Genomic DNA, 12183 nt, shown 5'->3' with positions numbered 1-12183 from the left:
AGATAAGGAGTAAGACAGATTCTTCATCCATCTGATATACATACACAGAGGAAAAAAAGGAGGAGGGAAAAAGAGATCGGTAGTGTGAGATCAGAAGAAAACTAACTGCAAAGAATGGTAAAAGAGGCTTGTTTGAAGTTCTCAGGTCTCCTGTCAGTTAAGTTTTTAAAACTGAAAGGAAACCTCTCCTCATTCTCCTCCCTCCCTTCTAGGTCAAAATGAAGGTTCTTTGAGCAAGAAGCAAAACAGAGCCCAAACACACAGAAGTATGACAAATCAGTACAAAGGCTGAGGCCAGAGGGAAAGCATGAAAAGCATCAGAGGACAAAGGAAGTCAGGGAAAAGAATCAGGGGAAAAATGAAAAAGCAAATCAGATCAAATAAGATGGATAAAGTTTAATGTTAAAACTGGACATTTTGAGTCTATGCCTAGAATTGTTCTTGCTTAAAATATAAAGGAACATACTCCTGATTCTACTATCATTGAAGTTCTCTGCAATAGCATAAGAAAAACCTTCCAGTGTTCCTGTACTCAGGGACATTTAATCTGTGTCTGTGAGTTTGTTGCTTGGCAAACAGATCATTTCCTGCCTAAGGAGCTGAGGTGGCGTACTCCCCTCAAAGCTCTCTTCTTAAAGCAATAGCCACCAAAGGCTGTACCTGGTTTCAGAGAGACTCTGGAATAACAACACAATACATAAAGGCCATAAAACTCAACAGCTTCAGGGCTAGTTGAGCATGTGCCTATCAAAATATGGCTGGTATGCAAATATGACTGTAAGTCGATCATCTCACTCCATAAATAGTGGACAGCCCAGGGCCCGTTGAGCTCTCAGCACGGCAGCGGGCTGCACACCAGGATCTCCCCTTGAGTAGGGACGCCTCTCTCTCAAGGTTACTCCTCGAGGTTGAGAGAATTCTTATTGCACCAGGTGTACTCGGTAAGTGAATGGGGAATAAGCATGCTGAAACTTTGAAATCTTAGCAAAGTAATGTAAAAGATGGGAGTGCACACATACATAATTCTTTAGACATCAACTGCTGACCAAGTCTGGGACTAGGAGTGTGTAGGGAGCGGCGTTCGGAAGATCTCGCGATGTACGGAAGGAATAGCTGTAGCCCTCCCTTGTTACGAGGTAAGGTGATGGATAGGCTTGTAATGTTAGGGGCACACCCACGAAGGAGGTGCTTAGTGAAGGTATATAGGTCAGATAGACAGTTTAATAAACGGACATTTTGTATCCACCACATTGGTGTTTGTGCTGATGTCCCCGAGAAGGTTTTAACCTCCTGCACTATTAGCCCCTGCGACCTGAGCGCCACTGACATGTGGAGAGGCAGGTTTAATGAGGCAGAGCTAACTGCAACAGGAGTGGATCCAGCCGCACCTAGACTCCTCTCTGAGGAGGAGTCTTCTAAGGGTGTCCTTTCTGAACCTCATGACTCAACGGGAGGGTCTCCCTGACAGTTTTGTCCGACTCTGTCCTCAATGCACTAAATATCAAGTGAACCTTGCCACCAGATCTGGCTTGTTAAACCACTGTCGCATTTACCCTCAAACTTTGTTAAAGCGCTATTTTATGTCAGTCAGCGTATTGCCACTTCTCTCTTACAAGTGAATTCCATCACTCCATCCCTGACAAAAGGGCATAGTTGGCAGGATGACAAGTAGTATCACTGATTATTTACGGAGCCATGGAGTGAATGAGAGGCTCAGCTTCTCCGAAGAATGGGCTCCTGACAACTGGCATAATTGAGAAGCCACTCAAGAGCACCTAAAAGTAACTAGGGCCCACACAAAGGATGGAAAAGATAAAGGAGTTCTCTCACAGGGGCCACCCACCGCTGTAGCCCCTCCCCTGCTACCAAAACACACACACACAAACCCAACACACCAACCAATGCCGGGACACCCCGAGGACAGAGGTTGGCTCCGAACACGGGCACCGTGGAGCAAGGCCAGCGGATGCCTCGGCTGGGCGGGAGCTGGAGCGCCGGAGGCACAGGCAGAGACCGAGGGCATGGGCTCTGTGCGGCCTGCAGGGAGCACGGGGGCTCTCCAGCTCTGCCTGCCCGCACGGGCCTTGCCTGCACACGTCTTTCTCCCGAGATGGACCAGGCACAGACGAACGTTGGGGGGAAACTGTCATCTTTTATTGCTCAGAAAAAGTCCATGGCCGTCGAGCGGCGGCTGGCAGCACCGTGTCCTCAGGGCAGCTGAGTGCCCGAGGTGCACGCACGCCCATGCGGCCATCCCTCGCGGGTTGCTCCCTCTGGACGCCACGCTGGCTCAGGGCCCCCTGCCATCTCCGGGGGACCACCTGGCGCTGGCAGCGGGGAGCTAATCCTCTTCCTGTGCTGTCGTGCAGGTACGGCAGCAGAAAGCCCTGCGCAGAGCCTTGAGCGCCCTCCTGAAGAGGGAGGGCCGTCGCCTTCGAGCCAGGGCATGCGGGAGGGCAGCGATGCCTGCGGGTGAAGAGAAGCTGCAGCTGCAGGGCAGGGCAGGCAACGGGCAAGCTCCCGCCTGCCCCCCGACACCCAGGGCTTCCCCCAGGGAGGGCTGGCCGGGACACGGCCAGTCCCTGTACTCACAGTGCCGCCGGCCTGAGTTGTGAACCAAGGGAGAAGCCGCTGCATCTCCTTTGTTGTGCGCTGTCGGGGCAAGGTGGGGTGTGCCAGCCTCTGCCGGAGGGTTTTGAGGCGATGCAGAAGGCACTACCATTGCCGCATTCACACTGTGTGCCAGGGTCCGCTCTTCCACCAGCTGCTGGCCAGGTCCCTGCACCACAGCCACAGCCTTGGCCTGGATTGTGTCCTGCACAGCTGTGTCATAGGCTGCAGGGCTCTGTGGGGCAGGCACCTGGCTCTCTGCCTCTGCTGCTGTGGCCCGCTTGCTGAGGACCAGAGAAGATGGTGCCCCCTCTTGTGCAGATGATGGAGAGGGTGCTGCTGGCAGCAGACACAGCCTGCGGCAGGTGCTGGCAGCTCCTGCTGGCCGAGCAGTGGGTGCGTGCCTGAGTGGCGCTGCATCCTTGGGGAGAGGTATCCAGCTTTTGTCAATTTACCAATAAGGAGAAGTAATTGTGTTTGATTTAACAGAAATATAGAATCATAAGCATTATTTAGTAAAAATTTTTGATTTGTTGTAGTTTATATTAGCAACCGGCTGCTACTTTAAAAATCCCCTATACAGCCCCATACCAAGGCCAAAGAGATTGGTCGTAATCATCTAGTAGAAACGTTTGGAACCTAGGTAACCAAAGACAAACTGATTTGTAAGTTGATTTATAATATATATACAGGACCAGGAGAATGCAAGTAGTTGTCAAAGTCTGGGATTAATGGGAACTGGGGGAAACAACCGTAACAGCTTACAAGTACCTGCCAAGGAAACTGAGTCCTTGGGAATTATGTTTGTGTATGAAACTGTGTCCTTGGGAATTGAATATGAGTAAGTTCTATATAAGATGTGTGATTTTAGTGCTTGGTGCGCGCTGTTGGTGAGAACACTCCCCTGCGCGTCCGGCCGTCAATAAAGAAGTGTCTGCTTATCTGCATCAAATTGGTGTTGATAAGTTCTTTATTGCAGATTTTCGGTAAGACAGCTTGGCCAAAGAGCTCTCTCCTCCCACGTCAGACAGATTTGGGCCAGTACCCTCTGCACACCAGACTGTCCATTAGCAAGAGAAGCCAAAGGAAGAGGGTGAGTGATTGCAGAAATTGCACATGCACCCCCATGTCGAGGTTGGAAGAGCTCCGACGTCTGGGCTGCCCTGCTGGGTCTTGCCCAGTGCTCAGCCCAGCAGGCGGCTGCTGATCCACTCCCAGAGCCGGTTGGGGAGAGCACTGGACCCCGTGTGGCCTTCGGGGAGACTCCCAGGAGCCCCGCATAGCGGCCGCCACCATGCCAACCATGCTGGCCCTGTAATCGAGGCAGCGTGCTGCTGCATCCTTGGGGAGAGTTATCCGGCTTGGCCCTCGAGGTCTCTCCTCCCGCATCAGCCTGCTGTGGGTGCTGGCAGCTCCTGCTGGCTGAGCAGTGGGTGCGTGCCTGGGTGCTGCTGCATGCCTGGGGAGACGTATCCTGTTTGGCCTACGAGGTCTCTCCTCTGGCATCTGTCGGATGTTGAGTGCTGTCCCACATGGCAGACCTTCCATTTGCATGACAAGCCAAGGAGAGAAGCTGACTGACTGCGGCTCTTGTTGCTCCACCCCCGTGTGCCGGCCAGATGTGCTCCAATGTCTGGGCTGCCCTGCTAGACCCTGGCCAGTGCTCAGCCTTACAGGCGGCTGCTGATCCACTCCCAGAGCCGGTTGGGGAGAGCACTGGACCCCGTGTGGCCTTCGGGGAGACTCCCAGGAGCCCCGCATAGCGGCTGCCGCCGTGCCAACCATGCTGGCCCTGTAATCGAGGCAGTGTGCTGCTTCATCCTTGGGGAGAGTTCTCCGGCTTGGCCTATGAGGTCTCTCCTCTTGCATCTGTCGGATGTTGAGCACTGTCCCACGTGTCAGATTGTCCATTTGCATGACAAGCCAGGGAGAGAAGCTGACTGACTGCGGCTCTTGTCGCTGCACCCCTGTGTCCCGGCCAGAAGAGCTCCAATGTCTGGGCTGCCCTGCTAGACCCTGGCCAGTGCTCAGCCTTACAGGCGACTGCTGACACTCTCCCAGAGACGGTTGGGGAGAGCACTGGACCCCCTGTGGCCTTCGGGGAGACTCCCAGGAGCCCCGCATAGCGGCTGCCGCCGTGCCAACCATGCTGGCCCTGTAATCGAGGCAGTTCCATGCTCTCCTGTTCCACCACCAGCCTCTCCTTTCCGCCCGGTCTCTCAGCTGCTGCTGCCTCTTCTCCTCTCTCGGCTGCTGGGAGAGGGGCTGGGATTGGCCGTTCGTCAGCTCACCCATGGGCATCTTTGGCATCCTCTGCAACAGACCTGCCAGGGGTTGCGCCCAGGGGAGATGTTGCCTCCTGAGGAAGCATCTGCTCTCCTGGGAGTGGGCACCCCAGGGCTCTCGCTCCTTAAATACCCCCACGGTCACCGCACGGGGCCCGTGTCACAATGGTCTCCAGGGACGATGAGGTCCCTGCATCACAAAGCCCTGGCGGTGGCCATGGAGACGCCCACGCCCGTGGGCCTGCGCCTTGTCCCCAGGCATTGCTCCCACACAGGGCCCCTGGGCCCGGGCATGATTTAAGTTTGTTAAATGACTATTTTATATCTATAAACGTATTGCTACTTCTCTCTTACAAGTGAATCGCATCACTCAATCCATGACACGAGCTTGCTAAGAACACACAAGTAAGTTGATGGAGGTGATGGGAGCGACACAAGAACGTGTTTCATTTGAGACACTATTTCATGCATATGAGCCTGTCCACTCAGAAATACACTATTCAACCACTTTGAGTACACTAGCACTTGTAGCATGTAGTTTGGGCAATAATCCTTACTTCTTGTTCCTCACAGATATCTCTCCCAAGATGCTTATGCAGGAGACGTGGGCTAGAAAAGCCATTGAATCTCAGAATCCTCTCTCTTTTGCTTTCCGCCCAAACTGAAATAATTTTCTAATTTTCAGGAAGGAACGGAGGTTTGCAGAACTGCATGAAACTTTGAAACTTTGCTCTGCGGCTGAAGTTGTCAGCTGTTGTTTTGTTGCTGCAATATTCATTACATGGCATATGTTAAAAATTATGTGAATAAAATATTAGCTGTTAATTGTTAAATAGTTATATTTGTATAATGCATCATAAAGTCACGGTATCTCAACTTGGAAGTATGTTCTGTATAACAGCTAGTTTATTATACAAATTTTATTCCCCATTAACCCTTACAAAAAGCTTCAGCAGCCCTGTCTCCTGACATCCAACAATCCTCTATATAATCAGGGTGGCAGAACGAGTCCAACACTCAACTATCACTCATGTTACATACCCGAGAACAAACTTTTAATTAGTTGAGAAAGGTAAACATTGCTTTTGTCTTGGCATAAATCAAAGTTTTCATAAATTAAGGTCTATCCCTTCTCTTCCATGGAGAAAAGAGAGATCAGGTTTTTGAACAAAGTAATTTAATATTTGAGTTAACCCTTGCGACAAGCTGGACTAAAATCATAACCTGTTCTGCATTTCTTTTGAGCTGTAGCTGAATGCTAGCAGAAGGACAAAACTGTGGCACAAAAAGACAACAGTAAGGAAAAGGCTAAGAAATCTTATTTGATCTAATCTCACAAATTCGCCTATTGCAGTAAAGGCTGGTGTCCGGTTTCAGGAAAGACAATATCATTAAAAAGAAGACTTGGGAAAGGGTCCGTCTTGAAGTCTGCATTTACCAGCAGCATTTCATTTTCTCTCCCCGCATGCTCCGAAACATGTATGTTTATAGCAGCTACCCACTATGTTTTTCAAGGAAAACATTCCTAAACGTGATGGACAGCATCGGTGTATGTACAAACACCTGGTATATGCCATTGGTCTCACTGTACTAATAGTTATTTCAACTTCAGCTTATCTGTAGCAGATGAAGGTGAAAGCAGAACTGGCATGGAGACCATGCCAACAAGATTTTCGTCTATTTGGATTTTCTGAGTAGGCAATGTTAGACAAATGTCTCAAAGTCGCACACGAACCAATAACACCACAAATTGTCTTTTTCAAGGTTCAGCGATTCAAAGAAAGGTGTAACGTAAACAGAGGAGATCCAATCAAAACATCCCAATTTTAGGTAATTCTATTTCCATCCTCACTCTTAGGCTTGTATTCTTTACATCCTGATTACCAAATCCCCTTGCATTTTGTAGCTCCTGAAGACTCCTGTTACCACTTCATTCCCCTGTTACTCATTACCCGTGACTGATCCAAATGGATTTGATACACAATTTATATTTTGCACATAGGAGACAAGGTAAACCTGTAATTTTCACTACTAGTACAACAGAAAATGAACAGCATGGCAACAGTGAGGAAAACGGAATTCTCTAATGGACTACAGAGGGATAACTGGCTATTCAAACACAACTTTCTGCTCATTTTTCAGAGAGTAAGTGGGTGAATGCAATGGGATCTACCTCCAATAACAAGAAGCTCAACAAGTTGCAATTAAATAATGACATATTGAGAGCTAAGCGTACAACTTTCAGAGGCATGTTGGACCAGAGACTTACTACAGAACCACATGTCACCTACGTTCTGAGTTGCAGAATTAAGTGAAGATGTCATACACGCTGTGAGTCTTCTGGATTCACTCATCTGAATTTGTGGTAACCCTACTGCCTTCCCAATCAATGTCGGACATGTTCAGGACAGTATTTTTCTTATTGACTGTAATACAATGTGGTGTGTTTTCTGCGTGAATATACAGCAAGGTGAAAGACCCACTACATTTACACCTGCCATGCTGTAGGTAGGATCTGCACTCCCACTATGCAGAATGGAAGGGAACTGATCTTTAGAAGTATGCAGATAGCAAAAAGTATGCCAGAGTTTGTTTCCATGGGCAGCCTCTTTCCCATCTAGAGCAGGGAAGGAAATGACTGCGTATGAAATAAAAAATGCCCTTAGTGACATGACACTTAAGGCAACTGCATAAGCACATAAGCACTGCTTATCTTTTAAGTAGAATATGAAATAATATTTTTCATTAATCTATTATCAGTATTTCAGTGAAAAATCTTTTAGCCTTTGACCCTATTATTTCATCAGGAATTCAGATATTCATACTCTCGCTCTCTTTGCAAACACATCCCTAAACATTTGTGATTCTCAATATTTTAGAGGTCTCTAACTCACAGCTTAAGCATACAAAACTAACTGCAAGACTTTTCAGTAAAACAGAGTGCAGTAACAGCCCAACAAAGACTGCAGTATCCCATCAGTTGTTCAGTGCTTCTGTAGCTAGGATCCCCCACAGAATGCAGGACTGCTGGCAAATAAAGAGGAAATACTGACAGAAACATTTCTGTCACAGTGAAATTTCACTGGAGCTAAAACATTTCTATTTCAAGAGCACATATGGAATGCTGTGCAAAAATGGAAGAAAGACACTGTAAAAGATAAAACAAAGCCTAGGCTGGGTGAAAGCCACGTTCAAGTTCCTTATTTAGAATGATTTAGAACGATACGGATGAAATACCCTGCTGTATCTCAGCCAAAGTATCCTATTCCAGATCTTTCTGAGTCAAGCATTAAATCTGCATCTCTCACATCCCCAGCCAGTCAGTACCCACAGCTCTCTTCAGCCAGCCACCACTTTCACAACAAAACGTTCAGTGCCGACGCGGAAGTTCCGGACACAACTTAGACGACCAATATGATCGAGTTGATGCCACTTTATTAAAGGCTACACAGCAATTTATGCTCTATCAGAAGCTTCACGCGCCGCTATCTTATTGCTAATAGGCTAAAGCTGCTTGTTCACGTGCCCTTTTGCCCCCTATGATTGGTCCCGGTGTGGTGTCCACGCGCTGCTCTCCCACCAGGTAGGCTCCCTGTTTTCGACATTCCAACATCTTTATCTCTTGGGCAGGAATGTAGTTTCTCAGGCCGTCTCGGCCTTGTTTACGTCCTTGAACACAGCTGCAGCTTGCTGTTACAGTGAGGCCCCTCGGTCTGGATGGCTCATGATATGCCCGTTATTTTCCATCCATTCCACAGTTCAGAAGCGTTTAGTGCTGTGGCAGGTGCATCCGCCCAGTGAAAACAGAGCTTCCTGGCTGCTGAAACGTGGCAGCTTCTGTCTGTCTTTGTTTTCAAGGTCTCACGGTAGCTGAGACCTTTGACCAATGGGAGCCGCTATTGACTACAGGTCAGATTCGGTCTGGGTATAAACGGAGTCCCCTGGGGGAGCCATTTTGAGCTCGTCCCCTGGAGCTGCACGCTGCGGTCAGGACTCTCCCCTTGGGTTCGGGACGCCGCCCAGGGAAACTCCTCGAGGTGCCTTGGGTCGGGACGCTGCCCTGAGCAGGTCTTCGAGGTTGAGAGCCCTCACTTTCTAGGTGAGTGATAGAGCGTTTTGGGTTGTCGTTAAACCCTAGGTAGTGAAGCTTTGTTTACGTTTGGGGTTGCTGTTAAACCCCTGGGGTGTGAGGCTTTGTTTTACGTTTCGGGTTCCCGTTAAACCCCAGGAAGTGAAGTTTGCGTTTGGGGTTGTCGTTAAACCCCTGGGGAGTGGGGCTTTCTAAAGTGTTTCGGGTTATTGTTAAACCCCAGCAAGTTATTCTGTTCTCCTCTTGCGGACGTTCGGATCTGTAATCTACGGAGAGCTGACTGGTGGTTTTATGAAAAAAATAAATCTATTTATTTTTTTAAATTGGTGGTGGGTTGCTTATTTGGAAGCCTCCGTAACAGATATATATTCTCAAATCAGTGGGATTTTTTTTAAATCAAGAAAAAAATGCAGGAATTCAAACACTAGTATCTAGATCATAAGTAGACACTGAGTTACATAAGTATCAACAGCACAGTATTTTCTACTTCTTTTCTTTTTTTATAAACTTTGGCCTTAGTAATAGTCAGCATGCTATGGAAAGGCAAGCAAAAAGACATAATAATTCTTGGTTTCTATTTCCTAGTATGCAAGGACATAATGCGAAGCAGGTAAGCCTTACTTTAATACTTTAGAAGTTTTATATGTGCATGAGGGCATAGTTGTCTCATGACCAGATACTCTCCTATCAGTGAATTTTAACAGTGTAGTGTGTTTTCCAAATTTTAGCATAAAATTTCTGAAAAGTTTCACTTCAAAAGTTCCAGTAGGACTAAAATGAAATATTCTGAACATAGGACTGACCAAACCAGAGCAGTTGAAATATTGGTCTAGTTCAGTCCAGTCCACTGGCTGTGACAGTACCAAAGCAGGTAGGAAACAGGAACGTAAGACTAACACAGGCATACGCGATACTTTCTCCAAGTAGTCTCAAATCTCTGCTTGCAGCTCAGGGACTGCCTTACCTATAGTTGTTTCCATGGATGTAGTAACTATTAAGGAATTTCTTTTCCATACACTTCTCCATTCTTTCACTGAGCCTCTGAAATTTTTTCTCATCCAAAGCATTCTGCAGAAATTAATTCCACAGAGTTCATCATATAATAAAAAACTAACAACTTCTTTTTCTTGTTTAGAAACTGTCACCTCCTAGCCTCACTTAGTAAAACCAGAGCAATACACACGGCGTATGTAACAAATCTATTACATCCAATGACAAATAAATGTAAATAAAGAAAAACTATTTGACTTTTTCTACTGTATGTTTCAAAAAAAAAAAAAAATAGATACATGTTACATAACTTAATTTTGGAGTAATTTATCCCATGCAGACTATTTCATTATTTTTAAAAAGAAGATTATAAAAGGGGGACAGGGGGAGAAGCTGGTTCTACCAGCTCTACTGTGTGTCTAGTTAGTGAAGTATAAAGCCATAATGCAAGTAAAAAACAAAAAAAAAAAAAAAAATCCCCCCAAAACCCCCAACAAACCCACAACTATTTTGGAGTGTGAAAAATACAAGTTTTATGTCTTTAGATAATAGCTCCTCTACTTACACCAACAATATATCAAGTTCCAATTATCTTAGTGTTTGTTTTCTAAGAAAATTAAACATTTGGTGTCTTGTTGTTGTTGTTGTTGTTATATAACGAATGACACAACATATCTAAGTGCTATTTAACTATGTAGCAGAGCTCTGCTCCCCTAAGAGTTAATTTTCTGTCTGTGAAAACCTGCTGGTATTTAACAAAATAACAGCTCTTAATCAACCTTTAGGTGTAATGGCTAGCTTGGGTTTTGGTACCAATTCACTGGTAAGATCATAAACACATCAATGTTTCTACAAGTAAATATTCTGATACTGAAACAGCACAATATTGTTCTCTATAAAGCTAAAAAATTAAATATCGTTAACTGTAAAATTAATGCATCTGGCCCTGTTTGACATGAACAGCAGGTAAGTGATAAAAAGTGGCCTAGATGGTCTCAATTAACACCAATGGAGTTGAATGGAGAGACCCTTCCCTATGTCAGGATTTACTTGGTATTTTAACTTGGTAAGTTGCTTCAGAAACAGCAATTTCAAATATGTCATCGGGGTGGAGGAAAGAATAACTGGGATTTCACAGTGAAAAGGGTACAAAGATTATTCTTATTACTTCCTCCGGTCCTCTGGGAAACTTTGTGTAACCCAAAGAAAAGGGCTGTCATACACAAAGTACTTGTTACTGCACTCCTCAAAACCAAAAATGAAGTGCTTTTAGGAAAATGGAGTAATGACAGATAAGGAGTAAGACAGATTCTTCATCCATCTGATATACATACACAGAGGAAAAAAAGGAGGAGGGAAAAAGAGATCGGTAGTGTGAGATCAGAAGAAAACTAACTGCAAAGAATGGTAAAAGAGGCTTGTTTGAAGTTCTCAGGTCTCCTGTCAGTTAAGTTTTTAAAACTGAAAGGAAACCTCTCCTCATTCTCCTCCCTCCCTTCTAGGTCAAAATGAAGGTTCTTTGAGCAAGAAGCAAAACAGAGCCCAAACACACAGAAGTATGACAAATCAGTACAAAGGCTGAGGCCAGAGGGAAAGCATGAAAAGCATCAGAGGACAAAGGAAGTCAGGGAAAAGAATCAGGGGAAAAATGAAAAAGCAAATCAGATCAAATAAGATGGATAAAGTTTAATGTTAAAACTGGACATTTTGAGTCTATGCCTAGAATTGTTCTTGCTTAAAATATAAAGGAACATACTCCTGATTCTACTATCATTGAAGTTCTCTGCAATAGCATAAGAAAAACCTTCCAGTGTTCCTGTACTCAGGGACATTTAATCTGTGTCTGTGAGTTTGTTGCTTGGCAAACAGATCATTTCCTGCCTAAGGAGCTGAGGTGGCGTACTCCCCTCAAACCTCTCTTCTTAAAGCAATAGCCACCAAAGGCTGTACCTGGTTTCAGAGAGACTCTGGAATAACAACACAATACATAAAGGCCATAAAACTCAACAGCTTCAGGGCTAGTTGAGCATGTGCCAATCAAAATATGGCTGGTATGCAAATATGACTGTAAGTCGATCATCTCACTCCATAAATAGTGGACAGCCCAGGGCCCGTTGAGCTCTCAGCACGGCAGCGGGCTGCACACCAGGATCTCCCCTTGAGTAGGGACGCCTCTCTCTCAAGGTTACTCCTCGAGGTTGAGAGAAT

Source organism: Strix uralensis, chromosome 26, assembly GCF_047716275.1.
Source record: "Strix uralensis isolate ZFMK-TIS-50842 chromosome 26, bStrUra1, whole genome shotgun sequence".
Classification (NCBI taxonomy): domain Eukaryota; kingdom Metazoa; phylum Chordata; class Aves; order Strigiformes; family Strigidae; genus Strix; species Strix uralensis.
The sequence above is the reverse complement of the archived record's forward strand: the minus strand, read 5'-3'. Positions refer to the sequence as shown.